This window comes from Ambystoma mexicanum, chromosome 9 (assembly GCF_040938575.1).
Source record: "Ambystoma mexicanum isolate Mex_15411 chromosome 9, UKY_AmexF1_1, whole genome shotgun sequence".
In the NCBI taxonomy this organism is placed as follows: domain Eukaryota; kingdom Metazoa; phylum Chordata; class Amphibia; order Caudata; family Ambystomatidae; genus Ambystoma; species Ambystoma mexicanum.
The window spans coordinates 25442337-25466367 of NC_090931.1; the positions used below are offsets into that span (position 1 = coordinate 25442337).

Consider the following 24031-nt stretch of genomic DNA (forward strand, 5'->3'; position numbering starts at 1 on the left):
AATACAGAGGTTTTTAGGTTGCTAGGAGACGAGCTCAGTGAAGACAGCCCAGCGTTTCCAGGGGGGCAGACAGACATCTTTAGGGCGGTGCTCGTTACCTGGTCGATGAGTGGATCTGCACCCAGGGGCCAGGAGGGGAAAGAGTGCAGGGTGCTGCCTGTCCCGTTCATCAGTTTCCCGGAGGAGACGCCCTCAGGGGGTGGGTGGGTTACGCTGCCCTGCTAATCCTGTGACCCCACCAGTCAGCCAGGATCTACACGGCGGCTGCTGGGCGCGGGCAGGGGTGTCCAGGGAGGGGGGGGGGAGGGTAGGGTGGGTCGAGTGTGGCCTTGGGGTGGATGCGTGCGGAGGAGGGGGTAGGGGGCTGGATCAATTAGCCCAAACACGTCCGTGAGTTCCAGGAGTGTTCCTCTTTTTATAGGAGTGGTCTGGGTCTGAGCCTTTCACATTGTTCCTGCACAGGGCACTCCCACCTTTGCCACCAGGATGCACATGCCTCAATCCATGAGCCTTAACACACGGCCCCTTGAGTAGATTGTCCCTACCTGGCCCATAGGTCTGGGCACAGTACCCCTGATTACGCCTCTAGTGCACCAGAAGGGATCCAAACAGATTGGAAACAGAAGCAAACTATACACCTCCATTTGCAATTATGGAACAGCAGGCGTATCTCTGCAAGGTCCTGGATCATTGGTTAGTTGCAGCACAGCGAAAATACAATATCACACAATGATAAAAGGCACTGTCCAGCAGTGGCGGCTGCTATGATAGGGCGGAAGGGCGCCGCCCCCCCAGAAAAAAAGAAAAGAGAGAAGCTAAAAGAGATGCAATCAGAGAACTTCTCTGATTGAATCACTTTTAGCCTAGATGCTGCTGCATTTCCTTTGCCAACAGCGCGGGGGCGCTGTGGCAAGGAAACAATAGTCAGTGAAGTCACAGTGTAGTATAGGCCGACCCGGCAGCGGGGCGCGTCCCAATTTAGTATATTTTTTATTATAGTAGAGTGCTTGGAGCTCGTAGCTCCACGCACTCTACGTAGCCCCTTTAATTAGAGGCCTGGCGGGGCGCTTCAGGTGTGGCCCCGCCAGTATTAAAATGTGCGCAAACAGCGCACTTATCAATCCCTCCCCTGCCATGGATACAGTAATGTCATTGGCTGGCAAACAGCCAATGACATTGCTGTATCTATGACTCATGACTGGCGGCGTAGGGTGTGTGCTTGCGCCTGTGCCGCCTTCACACCCGTCTCTTTCTTTCCAAGTCCGACTCGAGTCAACAACAACAGCACACACGAGGAGTGCTGCTGCACCACCAGGCCACCAGCCCAGCAGCGCTGCGGTAAGTACCCCATTGTTATGCGTTCTTTGTTTCTTCTTGGGCCCGGGGACTCGGGAGTGTTGCACTTCCACTCCCCTCCCCGGGCCCAAACTATGTGGTCCACACGCGGCCCAGGCCCAGTCAACACTGAACGACGTGTAGGCCGTGGCCTACACGTCGTTCAGTGTTGCTGCTGAGCTGACTGCCGTCAACTTGGGGCGAGCCTTGGTGGTAGCGGGGCCCGCTACCACCAAGGATCGCCCCAAGTTGGGCATCCACGGCACAGACCAAGGCTAAACAAAGTAGGCCCAGGCGGCCCCCACCTTGGTGGTAGCGGGCCGCCCGCTACCACCAAGGTGGGCGCCGCCTGGGCCTACTTTGTTTAGCCCCGGTCCGTGCCGTGGCCCATGGGCTAAAGCAGAGTTTGGGAGAGTTATTTCAAAATGCTTTATAAGGCCGCGGGAATCCCACCTCATAAAGCATTTCGATTCCCGCCAGCGGCGGTTGAGGGGCACTCTCCCCTGTGAGAGGGAGAGGGGAGCCCAAACTCACCACCACGGCTAGAATGGGCATCTGCTGGTAAGTGGATCCAGTTGACAGGGCTGCGCTTCCTGTTCGGGAGTGACCATTTTCATACCATGCCTGGAAGATGTGCCTCCTGCAGTACACATCAACAGGGGTGGGCGGGGGCTGTATCTTCCTCTCTGTTACAACCCTGTGCCATCCGAAGCTGGGGGTTATTTTAGCCCTAGGCACTAGGGTGATATTCTTTCTTCAATCGTTATAGCTCATATACATAATTGCTTTTCGCTTTACGGCGCAGGAGAGGACTTTGCTATGTAAATTCAATAATGATGCATTTTTTGCTTGGCATATGTTTCGCTTCTTGGGGTGCATAACATGGAGCTGTGCTATTTGCTTTTTATCTGTGGTGACGTGCGTTGTGATATTTGAAATTACCACGGTCTTGGAGATTAGGAGGAAGGGGGACGGAATCGCTTGGGTTGCGTTACACGGGCAGGCTGGTTCATTTTGTGGTGACCCTGCCACATTGTGATTATTGTGAGGCCTCACTTCCCTCCCCAATCCAGCTGGGGATCCCTCTGACACATGCGACGTCGCCACCTGTGTCGCATCGCTGCGCGCCTGTGGTACCTGGTCCTGGAAGGCTCCTTCCCTCTCATTGCGTAGCCCGCACAGGAGCAGGCTCCACCGCAGACAGTCGCTCCCTGTGTCCCCCGGGCGCACCCTGACTCTTGCATACCAGAGAGAGAGACCCGCATTGATTTCCATTGCACTGGTTGTCTCCTCACCAGTACCCCCCACCCCTGCTTCAAGCGTAATGTAATTGGGCGCGTCTCAACTGTTATTTTGTTATTGTACTGTGGGGATAAGAGTTTCGCGCCTGCGTGTGTGGAACAGTCATTAATCCAGTGAAGAGGTCCTCTTTGCAATATCCTATGTTGTGGTTTGCACCGTACTTTTCGTCTGTTTAGCAAGATATTGCTCCAGTTGTGTTTTGGCGAGAGAGTACACAGGAGAAAGTATACGCCTGCATGTGAATCCAAATCTCCCATTGGACCCCCTTTATGTAAACATATACTGGCAGTGTATACCCTTACTAGCCCCGGCTTTTAAATGTACGCCACTGCATGAGAACGTATACCCCCGCACCCCCCCACTACATGTAAACGTGGACCCTGTTTTTGTAAACATACACGGTCAGAACCCCTGCAGGTATATATACACGCTGCATGTAAATATGTGTTGCTTCCTAGAGCCTAGTCCAAAGATGCAAAACACTGACACTTCCATGCCCAAAATGTGTACAATCCACCCACCTGTGCATAATGCGCCAGTGCCAGTTGATGCGAATGATGAGTTTATAATGCCTAAGATTCATGGCCTGTGCTAATAAGGATCTTTGGGAGCACAATACTTGGCGTTAGACTCTCCCTGCACCTAATTCAGAGAAAACGAATTTGCCTGTACATAACATTGTCAATGCTGATCTGCTAAAGCCTAATATTAATGTACATGCTAATGTTGATCGGCCAAAGCTTGATACTGATGTACGTGCTCTTAAGACTGCTAATGGTGATAGACCGGAGCCTATTATTCATGTGCCTGCTAACAAAACTGTAAATGGCGATCAGCGGCAGGCGCCTGCACATAAGGCTGTTAAAGGTGATCTAGTGAAGCCCACTATTGATGCGCTGGTTCATAAGACTATAAATGGGGATCTGCCTGATGTGTCTACACCTAAAATTGCTAATGTTGATTCGCAGCAGCCAAATGTTGTTCACGCTAATCTGCCTGCACCTACTTCCTTGGTAACAGATTTGCCAAAGCCCAACACTAATCTGCTGAGGACCAACTCTAACAGTTCTGCACCTAGTCTTTATGCATACACCATAGTACCAGCTATTCTCAATACAAGCTGCTGTAAAATACAATATCACACTTGCACACATAAGAATAGTGTATCACCAATAATTTGTAAAACCGAATGTTTTTTTCATATTTCAGTGCGTTTTTTGGACAGTAAATTGCACATTTTGTAGGCCATTTTTCCCAAAATTTCGTGGGGGGAGAAACCCCCCGGACCCCACTTGGGGGAGTGGGCTCGCGCGCTGCGCACGCTCGCTACTAAATTCACCCTGGGAAATTTACGCCCCACCAGCTTTCAAACTCACCAGCCGCCACTGCTGTCCAGTCAAGGTTGTATATACATATCTACTTTATTAATACTACAACAGAAAGTTCTAGCACATTACAAAACACAACTCACCATGTAAAGGGATGCAGTGGACAGAGAGTGTCAAGAAGAAAATGGATGTACTCTGGATACTCAGGAGGATAGCTCAGGGGCAACATGCTCGCATTGGAAGCAAGACGACACTGAGCACTTGGAAGCAAGACAACACTGAGCAGCACAGTTTCGATCCTAGAGTCCATGCTTATAAACCTCTGGGTATTAAGCGCATTATGATTTCAACACAAAGGGAGCAATGGGTCATAAATTGTCACTAGGGGCCTTCGGAGAAGGACCAGAGGGACAGAACCACCATGTTCCTTGTGCTTGTAGAAGTTCTTGGTGCTCGACAGTGTAAAGTCGGTTTCAGGGTGCTTTGCATCTCCTGCAACAGAGTTCAAGATGGGAGACAGCTGTGGGTATCAGGCGGTAGGCAGTTTGGAGAGCGAGGATGGACTGACGACTGCAAGCTGGCCTACACGGTGGCTCGGATACAGAAATAGTTGTCTCAGTGCAGGTGGGCGGGTCTGAAGCTCTGGTCGAGGCATCTCGGACAATGTTTGCGACTGTAACATGACAACAGTCAACCGTGCAGTCGGTTGCAGCTTGAGGGACTCAACTGGTTGGAAAAATTTCCTTTAAGGCAGACCCTGGTTGTTGCTTGTCGATGGATTCCTCCTAACTTCTTCACTGGGCTCTTGTTGTCCTTTAAGGCGGCCGGCCCAAAGCTGAGGAGAGTGTTGCAGGCAACAGTCTTGTCCCAGGTTTGGTTCAGAGACTCTCTGGCACTTCCCACCTAGGAAGCTTGCTTGCAGAGCCTAGCAGGGCATGCTGTGTGCTGGCTGCGTACCGGTTCTGGAGCTGCTGGACTGGTCCTATGAGTTCGGTATCTCCCTCTGTTCCGTGGGACATGTTTAGGGGAGGGATCTTGCTTCCCTCTTGGAAATCCTGGCCTTCCTTCACTGGTGGAGGATGTAAGGCAGATGGTACCTTCATCCAGGATCCAAAAGAGTTCTTCTTGTTACTCCTTGCAAAGTCATCAGATGATCTGCATAAAAGAGGGTGTTGACCCACTTTTAGAACCAGATGGGCCACAGTGATTGGTGTGGGATAAGCCTACCTTAATTAACTAATCCTGGGTCCCCACCAACAATCTCCTGTGTGCCTTAGGTCATAACCAGAGTGCTCTGCAACAGAAAAGGAAAAGGGCTGAACACGTGTAATACTAATTCCCAGCCATCTTCCTGTCTGTTGTGGATCAAAGGGTCTCTCTAGTTAATGGAGCTCTCTGTTCTTCTTGATTAAAGCAGCAGGTCTCCCTTGAAGCTGCGGTGAGAAGAGACTTTCTGTCTCCATCAATCCACATACTCGTACCTTCTGAATGGGGTCCCCCTGTGGGGATGAATAATGCAAAAAAAAATAGTCCCAGACATGACAGGTCACAGCCCTGTGATACTGAGAGGCGGAAGCTTGTTTCAGGTTGACACAGTGCATATCAAAGGTTGTTGGGGTTTTCCTGTCTTTTGTTTAGCCTCTGCAGCCAGGCCCCATGTGGACCTGTTTGAAGTATACTCTATTAGTACATTTATTTATTTATTTATTTATTTGGCATTTGTAGAGCGCGCTGAGCCCGAGGGCATCTGGGTGCTGGTTGCAGTACATATATGAGGTAGAATACAGTAATGACAACGTTAACACAAATGGGAGGAATAGTAAGGGAGCTTGACAGTGTGATCTATGAGTCTTGCGTGAAGAACCAGAAGGAGGGGTCTGATGTAAGGGCCTGAGGAAGGTAATTCCACTGTTTAGCAGCCACAAGTGGGAAGCTGCGACCCCCTGCCTTTGCTCATTTGAATATGGGAGTGGCGAGGAGGTGCGAGGTAGTGGCCTGGGTGGGTCAGTCGGAGTAGGGTTTGGCAAATTTGTTGGAGAGTTTAGGGTTCCCTACTAATAGGAGCTCTGTTTTATTGTCATTTAGACAGAGTTCGTGTTGCGCCAATCCATGCTTGGATGATTTAATATGTCTTGTTGAGGGCATGAGTATCCTTGTTGTAGTTCCCAGAGATACACAGGAGAATTTCCATATCATCCGCATAGTTGGTCTAGGAGACGCCTTATTCTTCCAGGAGGTCGAACAGGGGCTTAGTAAAAATGTAATAACGTGTTGGTGATACAGACGAGCCTTGGGGCAGGCCACGAAGGACTGGGGCTGGCGTGGCAGCTGCTAGATTGGTGAAGACCCTCATTGTGTGATCGGATAGGAAGGATTCGATCCAGGCTATGGCTTTGGCAGAGAATTGGGCTGTGGAAGAGAGTGTTGGCATTGGATTTTGTGGTTCACTAGTTCGAATGCCGCAGAGAGGTCGGACAGGAGTAGGGTGGCTAGGGTCCCATTATCTATGATCTCATCCATTTGGATTTTCAGATCTAAAAGTGCTGACTCAGTGCCATGTCCTGTGCAGAAGCCAGATTGGCGTAGGCCGAAGAGGTTGTTCAACTCGAGGCGTTGCTGTATTTGCAATTGTACTGCTCTGCCTAGGATTTTCAGGAGGAAGGAGTCGGTAGTGATGGGGCGGTAGTTGGTAGGGATGTTAGAGACTAGTGAGGATTTTTTTAGGAGCGGGAGGACTCAGGCATCTTTCAGATTGTTTGTGACAATACCTTGTGTAAAGGAGTTGTTGATGAGCGATGTGATGAAAGGGGCAAGTTCTGCCACACAGTCTTTAATAAAGGGGAGGGCAGATGTCGCCATGGCATCTCAAGGGTTTCAGGCCTTTAATGATTTTGGTGACTTCTTGAAGAGACTGGTCTGAATTCAAATAATGTGTTGGGTATGAGCAAGGTGTCAGTGTCAACCGGTGTATCTTGTAGTAGTTAAGTTTTTCTGGAGACACTTATGTTTTGTAGTTGGATGATTTTGTCCAGGAGTGCCTTTTGGATATTCATGCCCCATGTGATGTCCTTCGGCCAACTTTCTGGGGGAGTGACAGGGGATTTGTGTTCCGGCAAGATGGCGAACAGCTCTTTTGTGCCCGTTTCAGCTTTAGCTATGCACTTGTTGTAGGTAAGACCCTTCGCTTGGACAATGGCCTGGTTGTAGGTTTTTGCTGCTCTGAGGAACTGGTCTTTATTAGCTTTGAGGGTGTGGTTTTCTAAGTGTCCAGAAATTTAGGTGAGCTGTTGGTTTCAGTTTGCGTGTGATCAGTGGAGTGACGTTTTCTATAGCTAGAAGGAGAGTATGATTGTAAAGCTCTACCGTAAGGTTGGGGTCTCAGGCTGAGTTTGGATGGTCTGTGATCGGGTCTAGCATCGGGAGCATATTCTCTGGGGTGACATTGTGTGTGTTTCTTGGCCGCGAGGCGGGGGCCAGTTGCAGTAAGGTTTAGGGTGTAGTGTATTCTTGGATAGAGAAGGTGATGACGTTATGATCAGACCAGGGGTAAGGATGGTTGGAGATGATGTTGGTCCTACTGTTCATATCTGCCTACCAGTCTAGCGTGCAGCCTTTTTTGTGCCTGGGGTGGTTTATGCACTTCGTGAATCCTAATGATTCAATTGTGTTAGTTATGGCGTTAGCATCTGCGGGGTCATTGAGGCCTAGAATGAAGTCACCCAAAATAATAATTCTGGAGGAGGGTTTGGCATTGTTAGCAAGAAGGAGGGCGATGTCCTCATCGAAGGATTGTGCTGGGCCTGGTGGTATGTATATTATGTGCGTGGTTAGTGAGGCAGTATCGGGGAATGAGAGTTTGATCGAGAGCAGTTCTTCTGAATGGAAGGTTTGGCTGGGCTATTCTCTAATGGTCATATGCATTTTGGTGGTAAGGGCCACAAATCCTACTTTGGCAAGAGGTCTGTCTTTTCTGAAAATGGTATAGCCTCGGGGATAGCTAAGGAGAGGGACGGGGACGGCAGATGTGTGCAGCCACATTTCCGTGATGGATAGTAGGTCGAGTTGGTTGGAGGTGATGAGATCTGAGATGTGGAGGGCATGAGCTGGGAGGGACCTAGCGTGGATCAGACCTCCTTGGATGTTGGCTGATGGAGGGCTTTATTGGTTGCGGTAGCAGTTATTAATTCATAAGGCCAGGGGACATTGACTTGTGGGCTAAGGCTAGGGTGTTAGGCTCGGTGGAATGCTCTGGCTCTAGAGGGCTTATGGCATTCGGCTTTGATGCAGGGGGCAGGTGCCATGATAGTGCCGGTACTGGGGTCTAGAGGAAATGCGGGTAATGGCAGCAGGCTCAGGAATGCACGGCTCATGCAACATATGAGCAGTGGGCTCGGGTAAGCAGGGCTCATGCCTGGTATCAATAGTGGGTTCACATAGGCTGGGCTCATGCATGGTATCAAAAGTGGGTTCACATAGGCCGGGGTCATGCATTGTATCAGGAGTGGTATCAGGTAGGCAAGGCTCATAAATGGTATCAGCTGTGGGCTCAGGTAGACAAGGCTCATAAATGGTATCAGAAGTGGGATCAGGTAGGAGGGGCTCATACATGGTATCAGGAGTGGGCTCAGGTAGGCAGGGCTCATACAAGGTATCAGTAGTGGGCTCAGGTAGGCAAGGCTCATAAATGGTATCAGCATTGGGATCAGGTGATAAGGTTCATACATGGTATCAGGAGTGGCCTCAGGTAGGCAGGGCTCATACATGGTATCAACAGTGGGATCAGGTAGACTGAGCTCATACATGTTATCATCAGTGACCTCGGGTATGCAGGGCTCATACATGTTATAATTAGTGGCCTCCGGTAGGCAGGGCTCATACATGGTATCAGCTGTGGGATCAGGTAGGCAGGGCTCATATATGGTATCAGCAGTGGGATCAGGTAGACAAGGCTCATGCCTGGTATCAATAGTGGGTTCACATAGGCTGGGCTCATGCATGGTATCAAAAGTGGGTTCACATAGGCCGGGGTCATGCATTGTATCAGGAGTGGTATCAGGTAGGCAAGGCTCATAAATGGTATCAGCTGTGGGCTCAGGTAGACAAGGCTCATAAATGGTATCAGAAGTGGGATCAGGTAGGAGGGGCTCATACATGGTATCAGGAGTGGGCTCAGGTAGGCAAGGCTCATAAATGGTATCAGCATTGGGATCAGGTGATAAGGTTCATACATGGTATCAGGAGTGGCCTCAGGTAGGCAGGGCTCATACATGGTATCAACAGTGGGATCAGGTAGACTGAGCTCATACATGTTATCATCAGTGACCTCGGGTATGCAGGGCTCATACATGTTATAATTAGTGGCCTCCGGTAGGCAGGGCTCATACATGGTATCAGCTGTGGGATCAGGTAGGCAGGGCTCATATATGGTATCAGCAGTGGGATCAGGTAGGCAGGGCTCATAAATGGTATCAACAGTGGACTCAGGTAGACAGGTCTCATACATGGTATCAGCAGTGGGATCAGGTAGGCAGGGCTCGCACATGGTATCAAAAGTGGGATCAGTTAGGAGGGGCTCATACATGGTATCAGGAGTAGTCTCAGGTAGGCAGGGCTCATACAAGGTATCATCATTGGGCTCAGGTAGGCAGGGCTCATACATGTTATCAGTGGCCTCAGGTAGGCAGGGCTCATACATGTTATCCTCAGTGGCCTCAGGTAGGCAGGGCTTATACATGGTATCAGCTGTGGGCTCAGGTAGACAAGGCTCATAAATGGTATCAGCATTGGGATCAGGTGATAAGGTTCATACATGGTATCAGGAGTGGCCTCAGGTAGGCAGGGCTCATACATGGTATCAACAGTGGGATCAGGTAGGCAAGGCTCATAAATGGTATCAGCAGTGGGATCAGGTAGGCAGGGCTCATACATGTTATCCTCAGTGGCCTCAGGTAGGCAGGGCTTATACATGGTATCAGCTGTGGGCTCAGGTAGACAAGGCTCATAAATGGTATCAGCAGTGGGCTCAGGTAGGCAGGGCTCATACATGGTATCAGCAGTGGGATCAGGTAGGCAAGGCTCATAAATGGTATCAGCAGTGGGCTCAGGTAGGCAAGGCTCATAAATGGTATCAGCAGTGGGCTCAGGTAGGCAGGGCTCATGCATGATATCAGCAGTGGACTCAGGTAGGCAAGACTCATAAATGGTATCAATAGTGGGATCAGGTAGGCAGGGCTCATGCATGGTATCAACAGTGGGATCAGGTAGGCAGGGCTCATATATGGTATCAACAGTGCGCTCAGGTAGGTAAGGTTCATAAATGGTATCAACAGTGGGATCAGGTAGGCAGGGCTCATACATGGTATCAACAGTGCGCTCAGGTAGATAAGGTTCATACATGGTATCAGCAATGGGATCAGGGCTCATACATGGTATCATCAGTGGGCTCAGGTAGGCAGGGCTCATACATGGTATCAACGGTGGGATCAGGTAGATACGGCTCATACATGGCATCAGCAATGGGATCAGGTAGATAAGGTTCATACATGTTATCAACAGTGGGCTCAGGTTGGTAGGGCTTATACATGATATCATCATTGGGCTCAGGCAGGCAGGGCTCATACGTGGTATCATCAGTGGGATCAGGTAGATACGGCTCACATATGGTATCGACAGTGGACTCAGGTAGGCAGGGCTCATACATGGTATCAGCAGTGGGATGAGGTAGGGAAGGCTCATACATGGTATCAGCAGTGGGATCAGGTAGATAAGGTTCATACATGTTATCAACAGTGGGCTCAGGTAGGCAGGGCTCATACATGATATCAAAGGTGGGATCAGGTAGATACAGCTCATACATGGTATCAACTGTGGGATCAGGTAGGCAGGGCTCATGCATGGTATCAGCTGTGGGCTAAGGTAGGCAGGGCTCATGCATGGTATCAACAGTGGGATCAGGTAGGCAGGGCTTATACATGGTATCATCAGTGGGCTCAGGCAGGCAGGGCTCATACATGGTATCATCATTGGGCTCAGGTAGGCCGTGCTCATATATGGTATCATCAGTGGGCTCAGGTAGGCAAGGCTCATAAATGGTATCAGCAGTGGGCTCAGGTAGGCAGGGCTCATACATGTTATCCTCAGTGGCCTCAGGTAGGCAGGGCTTATACATGGTATCAGCTGTGGGCTCAGGTAGACAAGGCTCATAAATGGTATCAGCAGTGGGCTCAGGTAGGCAGGGCTTATACATGGTATCAGCAGTGGGATCAGGTAGGCAAGGCTCATACATGGTATCAGCAGTGGGATCAGGTAGGCAGGGCTCATATATGGTATCAACAGTGCGCTCAGGTAGGTAAGGTTCATAAATGGTATCAACAGTGGGATCAGGTAGGCAGGGCTCATACATGGTATCAACAGTGCGCTCAGGTAGATAAGGTTCATACATGGTATCAGCAATGGGATCAGGGCTCATACATGGTATCATCAGTGGGCTCAGGTAGGCAGGGCTCATACATGGTATCAACGGTGGGATCAGGTAGATATGGCTCATACATGGCATCAGCAATGGGATCAGGTAGATAAGGTTCATACATGTTATCAACAGTGGGCTCAGGTTGGTAGGGCTTATACATGATATCATCATTGGGCTCAGGCAGGCAGGGCTCATACGTGGTATCATCAGTGGGATCAGGTAGATACGGCTCACATATGGTATCGACAGTGGACTCAGGTAGGCAGGGCTCATACATGGTATCAGCAGTGGGATGAGGTAGGGAAGGCTCATACATGGTATCAGCAGTGGGATCAGGTAGATAAGGTTCATACATGTTATCAACAGTGGGCTCAGGTAGGCAGGGCTCATACATGATATCAAAGGTGGGATCAGGTAGATACAGCTCATACATGGTATCAACTGTGGGATCAGGTAGGCAGGGCTCATGCATGGTATCAGCTGTGGGCTAAGGTAGGCAGGGCTCATGCATGGTATCAACAGTTGGATCAGGTAGGCAGGGCTTATACATGGTATCATCAGTGGGCTCAGGCAGGCAGGGCTCATACATGGTATCATCATTGGGCTCAGGTAGGCAAGGCTCATATATGGTATCATCAGTGGGCTCAGGTAGGCAGGGCTCATACATGGTATCATCATTGGGCTCAGGTAGGCAGGGCTCATACATGGTATCAGCAGTGGGATCAGGTAGGCAAGGCTCATAAATGGTATCAGCTGTGGGCTCAGGTAGGGAAGGCTCATACATGGTATCAGCCGTGGGGTCAGGTAGGCAGGGCTCATACATGGTTTCAGCTGTGGGATCAAGTAGGCAAGGCTCATAAATGGTATCAGCAGTGGGCTCAGGCAGGCAGGGCTCATACATGGTATCAACAGTGGGATTAAGTAGGCAGGGCTCATACATGGTATCAATAGTGGGATAAGGTAGATACGGCTCATATATGGTATCAACAGTGGGCTCATGTAAGCAGGGCTTATACGTGGTATCATCAATGGGCTCTGGTAGGCCGGGCTCACATGTGGTGTCAGCAGTGGGCTCAGGTAGGCAGGGCTCATACATGGTATCAGCAGTGGGATCAGGTAGGGAAGGCTCATACATGGTATTAGCTGTGGGATCAAGTAGGCAGGGCTCATAAATGGTATCAGCAGTGGGCTCAGGCAGGCAGTGCTCATACATGGTATCAGCAGTGGGATCAGGTAGGGAAGGCTCATACATGGTATCAGCAGTGGGATCAGGTAGATAAGGTTCATACATGTTATCAACAGTGGGATCAGGTAGGCAGGGCTCATACATGGTATCAACGGTGGGATCAGGTAGATACGGCTCATACATGGTATCATCAGTGGGATCAGGTAGGCAGGGCTCATACATGGTATCAGCAGTGGGATCAGGTAGGCAGGGCTCATACATGGTATCATCAGTGGCCTCAGGTAGGCAGGGCTTATACATGGTATCAGCTGTGGGCTCAGGTAGGCATGGTTCATACATGGTATTAACAGTGGGATCAGGTAGGCGGGGCTCATACATAGTATCATCAGTGGGCTCAGGTAGGCATGGTTCATACATGGTATTAACAGTGTGCTCAGGTAGGCAGGGCTCATACATGGTATCAGCTGTGGGATCAGGTAGGCAGGGCTTATACATGGTATTAGTGGGATCAAGTAGATAAGGTTCCTACATGGTATCAGCTGTGGGATCAGGTAAGCAAGGCTCATACATGGTATCAGGAGTGGGCTCAGGTAGGCAAGGCTCATACATGGAATCAGCAGTGGGATCAGGTAGACAAGGTTCATACATGATATCAGCAGTGGACTCAGGTAGGCAAGGCTCATACATGGTATCAGCAGTGGGATCAGGTAGACAAGGTTCATACATGGTATCAGCAGTGGGATCAGGTAGGGAAGGCTCATACATGGTATTAGCTGTGGGATCAAGTAGGCAGGGCTCATAAATGGTATCAGCAGTGGGATCACGTAGGCTGAGCTCATACATCTTATCATCAGTGGCCTCAGGTAGGCAGGGCTCATACACTCATACATTGTATCATCAGTGGGATCAGGTAGGCAGGGCTCATACATGGTTTCAGCTGTGGGATAAAGTAGGCAAGGCTCATAAATGGTATCAATAGTGGGATCAGGTAGATACGGCTAATATATGGTATCAACAGTGGGCTCATGTAAGCAGGGCTTATACGTGGTATCAGCAATGGGCTCTGGTAGGCCGGGCTCACATGTGGTGTCAGCAGTGGGCTCAGGTAGGCAGGGCTCATACATGGTATCAGCAGTGGGATCAGATAGGGAAGGCTCATACATGGTATCAGCAGTGGGATCAGGTAGATAAGGTTCATACATGTTATCAACAGTGGGCTCAGGTAGGCAGGGCTCATACATGGTATAAACGGTGGGATCAGGTAGATACGGCTCATACATGGTATCATCAGTGGGATCAGGTAGGCAGGGCTCATACATGGTATCAGCAGTGGGATCAGGTAGGCAGGGCTCATACATGGTATCATCAGTGGCTTCAGGTATGCAGGGCTTATACATGGTATCAGCTGTGGGCTCAGGTAGGCATGGTTCATACATGGTATTAACAGTGGGATCAGGTTGGCAGGGCTCATACATAGTATCATCAGTGGGCTCAGGTAGGCATGGTTCATACATGGTATTAACAGTGTGCTCAGGTAGGCAGGGCTCATACATGGTATCAGCTGTGGGATCAGGTAGGCAGGGCTTATACATGGTATTAGTGGGATCAAGTAGATAAGGTTCCTACATGGTATCAGCTGTGGGATCAGGTAAGCAAGGCTTATACATGGTATCAGGAGTGGGCTCAGGTAGGCAAGGCTCATACATGGTATCAGCAGTGGGATCAGGTAGACAAGGTTCATACATGATATCAGCTGTGGGATCAGGTAGGCAGGGATCATACATGGTATCAGCAGTGGGATCAGGTAGGGAAGGCTCATACATGGTATTAGCTGTGGGATCAAGTAGGCAGGGCTCATACATGGTATCAGCAGTGGACTCAGGTAGGCAAGGCTCATAAATGGTATCAGCAGTGGGATCACGTAGGCTGAGCTCATACATCTTATCATCAGTGGCTTCAGGTAGGCAGGGCTCATACACTCATACATTGTATCATCAGTGGGATCAGGTAGGCAGGGCTCATACATGGTTTCAGCTGTGGGATCAAGTAGGCAAGGCTCATAAATGGTATCAGCAGTGGGCTCAGGCAGGCAGGGCTCATACATGGCATCAACAGTGGGCTCAGGTAGGCAGGGCTCATACATGGTATCAGCAGTGGGATCAGGTAGGGAAGGCTCATACATGGTATCAGCAGTGGGATCAGTTAGATAAGGTTCATACATGTTATCAACAGTGGGCTCAGGTAGGCAGGGCTCATACATGGTATCAACAGTGGGATGAGGTAGATACGGCTCATACATGGTATCATCAGTGGGATCAGGTAGGCAGGGCTCATACATGGTATCAGCAGTGGGATCAGGTAGGCAGGGCTCATACATGGTATCATCAGTGGCCTCAGGTATGCAGGGCTCATACATGGTATCAACGGTGGGATCAGGTAGATACGGCTCATACATGGTATCATCAGTGGGATCAGGTAGGCATGGTTCATACATGGTATTAACAGTGGGATCAGGTAGGCAGGGCTCATACATAGTAACATCAGTGGGCTCAGGTAGGCATGGTTCATACATGGTATTAACAGTGTGCTCAGGTAGGCAGGGCTCATACATGGTATCAGCTGTGGGATCAGGTAGGCAGGGCTTATACATGGTATTAGTGGGATCAAGTAGATAAGGTTCCTACATGGTATCAGCTGTGGGATCAGGTAAGCAAGGCTCATACATGGTATCAGGAGTGGGCTCAGGTAGGCAAGGCTCATACATGGTATCAGCAGTGGGATCAGGTAGACAAGGTTCATACATGATATCAGCTGTGGGATCAGGAAGGCAGGGCTCATACATGGTATCAGCAGTGGGATCAGGAAGGCAGGGCTCATACATGGTATTAGCTGTGGGATCAAGTAGGCAGGGCTCATACATGGTATCAGCAGTGGACTCAGGTAGGCAAGGCTCATAAATGGTATCAGCAGTGGGATCACGTAGGCTGAGCTCACACATCTTATCATCAGTGGCCTCAGGTAGGCAGGGCTCATTCACTCATACATTGTATCATCAGTGGGATCAGGTAGGCAGGGCTCATACATGGTTTCAGCTGTGGGATCAAGTAGGCAAGGCTCATAAATGGTATCAGCAGTGGGCTCAGGCAGGCAGGGCTCATACATGGCATCAACAGTGGGATCAAGTAGGCAGGGCTCATACATGGTATCAATAGTGGGATCAGGTAGATACGGCTAATATATGGTATCAACAGTGGGCTCATGTAAGCAGGGCTTATACGTGGTATCAGCAATGGGCTCTGGTAGGCCGGGCTCACATGTGGTGTCAGCAGTGGGCTCAGGTAGGCAGGGCTCATACATGGTATCAGCAGTGGGATCAGGTAGGGAAGGCTCATACATGGTATCAGCAGTGGGATCAGGTAGATAAGGTTCATACATGTTATCAACAGTGGGCTCAGGTAGGCAGGGCTCATACATGGTATCAACGGTGGGATCAGGTAGATACGGCTCATACATGGTATCATCAGTGGGAGCAGGTAGGCAGGGCTCATACATGGTATCAGCAGTGGGATCAGGTAGGCAGGGCTCATACATGGTATCATCAGTGGCCTCAGGTAGGCAGGGCTTATACATGGTATCAGCTGTGGGCTCAGGTAGGCATGGTTCATACATGGTTTTAACAGTGGGATCAGGTAGGCAGGGCTCATTCATAGTATCATCAGTGGGCTCAGGTAGGCATGGTTCATACATGGTATTAACAGTGTGCTCAGGTAGGCAGGGCTCATACATGGTATCAGCTGTGGGATCAGGTAGGCAGGGCTTATACATGGTATTAGTGGGATCAAGTAGATAAGGTTCCTACATGGTATCAGCTGTGGGATCAGGTAAGCAAGGCTCATACATGGTATCAGGAGTGGGCTCAGGTAGGCAAGGCTCATACATGGTATCAGTATCAGCAGTGGGATCAGGTAGACAAGGTTCATTCATGATATCAGCTGTGGGATCAGGTAGGCAGGGCTCATACATGGTATCAGCAGTGGGATCAGGTAGGGAAGGCTCATACATGGTATTAGCTGTGGGATCAAGTACGCAGGGCTCGTACATGGTATCAGCAGTGGACTAAGGTAGGCAAGGCTCATAAATGGTATCAGCAGTGGGATCACGTAGGCTGAGCTCATACATCTTATCATCAGTGGCCTCAGGTAGGCAGGGCTCATACACTCATACATTGTATCATCAGTGGGATCAGGTAGGCAGGGCTCATACATGGTTTCAGCTGTGGGATCAAGTAGGCAAGGCTCATAAATGGTATCAGCAGTTGGCTCAGGCAGGCAGGGCTCATACATGGCATCAACAGTGGGATCAGGTAGGCAGGGCTTATACGTGGTATCAGCAATGGGCTCTGGTAGGCCGGGCTCACATGTGGTGTCAGCAGTGGGCTCAGGTAGGCAGGGCCCATACATGGTATCAGCAATGGGATCAGGTAGGGAAGGCTCATACATGGTATCAGCTGTGGGATCAGGTAGATAAGGTTCATACATGTTATCAACAGTGGGCTCAGGTAGGCAGGGCTCATACATGGTATCAACAGTGGGATCAGGTAGATACGGCTCATACATGGTATCATCAGTGGGAGCAGGTAGGCAGGGCTCATACATGGTATCAGCAGTGGGATCAGGTAGGCAGGGCTTATACATGGTATCATCAGTGGCCTCAGGAAGGCAGGGCTTATACATGGTATCAGCTGTGGGCTCAGGTAGGCATGGTTCATACATGGTATTAACAGTGGAATCAGGTAGGCAGGGCTCATACATAGTATCATCAGTGGGCTCAGGTAGGCATGGTTCATACATGGTATTAACAGTGTGCTCAGGTAGGCAGGGCTCATACATGGTATCAGCTGTGGGATCAGGTAGGCAGGGCTTATACATGGTATTAGTGGGATCAAGTAGATAAGGTTCCTACCTGGTATCAGCTGTGGGATCAGGTAAGCAAGGCTCATACATGGTATCAGGAGTGGGCTCAGGTAGGCAAGGCTCATACAAGGTATCAGCAGTGGGATCAGGTAGACAAGGTTCATACATGATATCAGCTGTGGGATCAGGTAGGCAGGGCTCATACATGTTATTGACAGTGTGATCAGGTAGGCAAGGCTCATACATTGTATCAACAGTGTGATCTGGTAGGCAGGGCTTATACATGGTATCATCAGTGGGATCAGGTAGGCAGGGCTCATACATGGTTTCAGCTGTGGGATCAAGTAGGCAAGGCTCATAAATGGTATCAGCAGTGGGCTCAGGCAGGCAGGGCTCATACATGGCATCAACAGTGGGCTCAGGTAGGCAGGGCTCATACATGGTATCAGCAGTGGGATCAGGTAGGGAAGGCTCATACATGGTATCAGCAGTGGGATCAGTTAGATAAGGTTCATACATGTTATCAACAGTGGGCTCAGGTAGGCAGGGCTCATACATGGTATCAACAGTGGGATCAGGTAGATACGGCTCATACATGGTATCATCAGTGGGATCAGGTAGGCAGGGCTCATACATGGTATCAGCAGTGGGATCAGGTAGGCAGGGCTCATACATGGTATCATCAGTGGCCTCAGGTAGGCAGGGCTCATACATGGTATCAACGGTGGGATCAGGTAGATACGGCTCATACATGGTATCATCAGTGGGATCAGGTAGGCATGGTTCATACATGGTATCAACAGTGGGATCAGGTAGACTGAGCTCATACATGTTATCATCAGTGACCTCGGGTATGCAGGGCTCATACATGTTATAATTAGTGGCCTCCGGTAGGCAGGGCTCATACATGGTATCAGCTGTGGGATCAGGTAGGCAGGGCTCATATATGGTATCAGCAGTGGGATCAGGTAGGCAGGGCTCATAAATGGTATCAACAGTGGACTCAGGTAGACAGGTCTCATACATGGTATCAGCAGTGGGATCAGGTAGGCAGGGCTCGCACATGGTATCAAAAGTGGGATCAGTTAGGAGGGGCTCATACATGGTATCAGGAGTAGTCTCAGGTAGGCAGGGCTCATACAAGGTATCATCATTGGGCTCAGGTAGGCAGGGCTCATACATGTTATCAGTGGCCTCAGGTAGGCAGGGCTCATACATGTTATCCTCAGTGGCCTCAGGTAGGCAGGGCTTATACATGGTATCAGCTGTGGGCTCAGGTAGACAAGGCTCATAAATGGTATCAGCAGTGGGCTCAGGTAGGCAAGGCTCATAAATGGTATCAGCAGTGGGCTCAGGTAGGCAGGGCTCATACATGTTATCCTCAGTGGCCTCAGGTAGGCAGGGCTTATACATGGTATCAGCTGTGGGCTCAGGTAGACAAGGCTCATAAATGGTATCAGCAGTGGGCTCAGGTAGGCAGGGCTTATACATGGTATCAGCAGTGGGATCAGGTAGGCAAGGCTCATACATGGTATCAGCAGTGGGATCAGGTAGGCAAGGCTCATAAATGGTATCAGCAGTGGGCTCAGGTAGGCAAGGCTCATAAATGGTATCAACAGTGGGATCAGGTAGGCAGGGCTCATGCATGGTATCAACAGTGGGATCAGGTAGGCAGGGCTCATATATGGTATCAACAGTGCGCTCAGGTAGGTAAGGTTCATAAATGGTATCAACAGTGGGATCAGGTAGGCAGGGCTCATACATGGTATCAACAGTGCGCTCAGGTAGATAAGGTTCATACATGGTATCAGCAATGGGATCAGGGCTCATACATGGTATCATCAGTGGGCTCAGGTAGGCAGGGCTCATACATGGTATCAACGGTGGGATCAGGTAGATACGGCTCATACATGGCATCAGCAATGGGATCAGGTAGATAAGGTTCATACATGTTATCAACAGTGGGCTCAGGTTGGTAGGGCTTATACATGATATCATCATTGGGCTCAGGCAGGCAGGGCTCATACGTGGTATCATCAGTGGGATCAGGTAGATATGGCTCACATATGGTATCGACAGTGGACTCAGGTAGGCAGGGCTCATACATGGTATCAGCAGTGGGATGAGGTAGGGAAGGCTCATACATGGTATCAGCAGTGGGATCAGGTAGATAAGGTTCATACATGTTATCAACAGTGGGCTCAGGTAGGCAGGGCTCATACATGATATCAAAGGTGGGATCAGGTAGATACAGCTCATACATGGTATCAACTGTGGGATCAGGTAGGCAGGGCTCATGCATGGTATCAGCTGTGGGCTAAGGTAGGCAGGGCTCATGCATGGTATCAACAGTTGGATCAGGTAGGCAGGGCTTATACATGGTATCATCAGTGGGCTCAGGCAGGCAGGGCTCATACATGGTATCATCATTGGGCTCAGGTAGGCCGTGCTCATATATGGTATCATCAGTGGGCTCAGGTAGGCAGGGCTCATACATGGTATCATCATTGGGCTCAGGTAGGCAGGGCTCATACATGGTATCAGCAGTGGGATCAGGTAGGCAAGGCTCATAAATGGTATCAGCTGTGGGCTCAGGTAGGGAAGGCTCATACATGGTATCAGCCGTGGGGTCAGGTAGGCAGGGCTCATACATGGTTTCAGCTGTGGGATCAAGTAGGCAAGGCTCATAAATGGTATCAGCAGTGGGCTCAGGCAGGCAGGGCTCATACATGGTATCAACAGTGGGATTAAGTAGGCAGGGCTCATACATGGTATCAATAGTGGGATAAGGTAGATACGGCTCATATATGGTATCAACAGTGGGCTCATGTAAGCAGGGCTTATACGTGGTATCATCAATGGGCTCTGGTAGGCCGGGCTCACATGTGGTGTCAGCAGTGGGCTCAGGTAGGCAGGGCTCATACATGGTATCAGCAGTGGGATCAGGTAGGGAAGGCTCATACATGGTATCAGCAGTGGGATCAGGTAGATAAGGTTCATACATGTTATCAACAGTGGGATCAGGTAGGCAGGGCTCATACATGGTATCAACGGTGGGATCAGGTAGATACGGCTCATACATGGTATCATCAGTGGGATCAGGTAGGCAGGGCTCATACATGGTATCAGCAGTGGGATCAGGTTGGCAGGGCTCATACATGGTATCATCAGTGGCCTCAGGTAGGCAGGGCTTATACATGGTATCAGCTGTGGGCTCAGGTAGGCATGGTTCATACATGGTATTAACAGTGGGATCAGGTAGGCGGGGCTCATACATAGTATCATCAGTGGGCTCAGGTAGGCATGGTTCATACATGGTATTAACAGTGTGCTCAGGTAGGCAGGGCTCATACATGGTATCAGCTGTGGGATCAGGTAGGCAGGGCTTATACATGGTATTAGTGGGATCAAGTAGATAAGGTTCCTACATGGTATCAGCTGTGGGATCAGGTAAGCAAGGCTCATACATGGTATCAGGAGTGGGCTCAGGTAGGCAAGGCTCATACATGGAATCAGCAGTGGGATCAGGTAGACAAGGTTCATACATGATATCAGCAGTGGACTCAGGTAGGCAAGGCTCATACATGGTATCAGCAGTGGGATCAGGTAGACAAGGTTCATACATGGTATCAGCAGTGGGATCAGGTAGGGAAGGCTCATACATGGTATTAGCTGTGGGATCAAGTAGGCAGGGCTCATAAATGGTATCAGCAGTGGGATCACGTAGGCTGAGCTCATACATCTTATCATCAGTGGCCTCAGGTAGGCAGGGCTCATACACTCATACATTGTATCATCAGTGGGATCAGGTAGGCAGGGCTCATACATGGTTTCAGCTGTGGGATCAAGTAGGCAAGGCTCATAAATGGTATCAGCAGTGGGCTCAGGCAGGGCTCATACATGGCATCAACAGTGGGCTCAGGTAGGCAGGGCTCATACATGGTATCAGCAGTGGGATCAGGTAGGGAAGGCGCATACATGGTATCAGCAGTGGGATCAGTTAGATAAGGTTCATACATGTTATCAACAGTGGGCTCAGGTAGGCAGGGCTCATACATGGTATCAACAGTGGGATCAGGTAGATACGGCTCATACATGGTATCATCAGTGGGATCAGGTAGGCAGGGCTCATACATGGTATCAGCAGTGGGATCAGGTAGGCAGGGCTCATACATGGTATCAGCAGCGGGATCAGGTAGGCAGGGCTCATACATGGTATCAACGGTGGGATCAGGTAGATACGGCTCATACATGGTATCATCAGTGGGATCAGGTAGGCATGGTTCATACATGGTATTAACAGTGGGATCAGGTAGGCAGGGCTCATACATAGTAACATCAGTGGGCTCAGGTAGGCATGGTTCATACATGGTATTAACAGTGTGCTCAGGTAGGCAGGGCTCATACATGGTATCAGCTGTGGGATCAGGTAGGCAGGGCTTATACATGGTATTAGTGGGATCAAGTAGATAAGGTTCCTACATGGTATCAGCTGTGGGATCAGGTAAGCAAGGCTCATACATGGTATCAGGAGTGGGCTCAGTTAGGCAAGGCTCATACATGGTATCAGCAGTGGGATCAGGTAGACAAGGTTCATACATGATATCAGCTGTGGGATCAGGAAGGCAGGGCTCATACATGGTATCAGCAGTGGGATCAGGAAGGCAGGGCTCATACATGGTATTAGCTGTGGGATCAAGTAGGCAGGGCTCATACATGGTATCAGCAGTGGACTCAGGTAGGCAAGGCTCATAAATGGTATCAGCAGTGGGATCACGTAGGCTGAGCTCACACATCTTATCATCAGTGGCCTCAGGTAGGCAGGGCTCATACACTCATACATTGTATCATCAGTGGGATCAGGTAGGCAGGGCTCATACATGGTTTCAGCTGTGGGATCAAGTAGGCAAGGCTCATAAATGGTATCAGCAGTGGGCTCAGGCAGGCAGGGCTCATACATGGCATCAACAGTGGGATCAAGTAGGCAGGGCTCATACATGGTATCAATAGTGGGATCAGGTAGATACGGCTAATATATGGTATCAACAGTGGGCTCATGTAAGCAGGGCTTATACGTGGTATCAGCAATGGGCTCTGGTAGGCCGGGCTCACATGTGGTGTCAGCAGTGGGCTCAGGTAGGCAGGGCTCATACATGGTATCAGCAGTGGGATCAGGTAGGGAAGGCTCATACATGGTATCAGCAGTGGGATCAGGTAGATAAGGTTCATACATGTTATCAACAGTGGGCTCAGGTAGGCAGGGCTCATACATGGTATCAACGGTGGGATCAGGTAGATACGGCTCATACATGGTATCATCAGTGGGAGCAGGTAGGCAGGGCTCATACATGGTATCAGCAGTGGGATCAGGTAGGCAGGGCTCATACATGGTATCATCAGTGGCCTCAGGTAGGCAGGGCTTATACATGGTATCAGCTGTGGGCTCAGGTAGGCAAGGCTCATAAATGGTATCAGCAGTTGGCTCAGGCAGGCAGGGCTCATACATGGCATCAACAGTGGGATCAGGTAGGCAGGGCTTATACGTGGTATCAGCAATGGGCTCTGGTAGGCCGGGCTCACATGTGGTGTCAGCAGTGGGCTCAGGTAGGCAGGGCCCATACATGGTATCAGCAATGGGATCAGGTAGGGAAGGCTCATACATGGTATCAGCTGTGGGATCAGGTAGATAAGGTTCATGCATGTTATCAACAGTGGGCTCAGGTAGGCAGGGCTCATACATGGTATCAACAGTGGGATCAGGTAGATACGGCTCATACATGGTATCATCAGTGGGATCAGGTAGGCAGGGCTCATACATGGTATCATCAGTGGCCTCAGGAAGGCAGGGCTTATACATGGTATCAGCTGTGGGCTCAGGTAGGCATGGTTCATACATGGTATTAACAGTGGGATCAGGTAGGCAGGGCTCATACATAGTATCATCAGTGGGCTCAGGTAGGCATGGTTCATACATGGTATTAACAGTGTGCTCAGGTAGGCAGGGCTCATACATGGTATCAGCTGTGGGATCAGGTAGGCAGGGCTTATACATGGTATTAGTGGGATCAAGTAGATAAGGTTCCTACCTGGTATCAGCTGTGGGATTAGGTAAGCAAGGCTCATACATGGTATCAGGAGTGGGCTCAGGTAGGCAAGGCTCATACAAGGTATCAGCAGTGGGATCAGGTAGACAAGGTTCATACATGATATCAGCTGTGGGATCAGGTAGGCAGGGCTCATACATGTTATTGACAGTGTGATCAGGTAGGCAAGGCTCATACATTGTATCAACAGTGTGATCTGGTAGGCAGGGCTTATACATGGTATCATCAGTGGTATCAGGTAGGCAGGGCTCATACATGGTATCATCAGTGGGATCAGGTAGGCAGGGCTCATACATGGTTTCAGCTGTGGGATCAAGTAGGCAAGGCTCATAAATGGTATCAGCAGTGGGCTCAGGCAGGCAGGGCTCATACATGGCATCAACAGTGGGCTCAGG

The 24031-nt window shown here is 49.9% G+C and overlaps 1 long non-coding RNA gene across 1 annotated transcript in view; it reads left to right on the forward strand.

Annotated features, from left to right (window-relative positions):
* The first annotated feature begins 354 nt into the window (after nucleotides 1-354).
* LOC138487623 (uncharacterized) overlaps nucleotides 355-24031 on the forward strand; it is a 35732-nt gene continuing 12055 nt past the window's right edge. The window contains exon 1 of the long non-coding RNA XR_011274515.1: nucleotides 355-1338. This is a non-coding gene — a long non-coding RNA (uncharacterized lncRNA). The remainder of the gene's footprint in view (nucleotides 1339-24031) is intronic.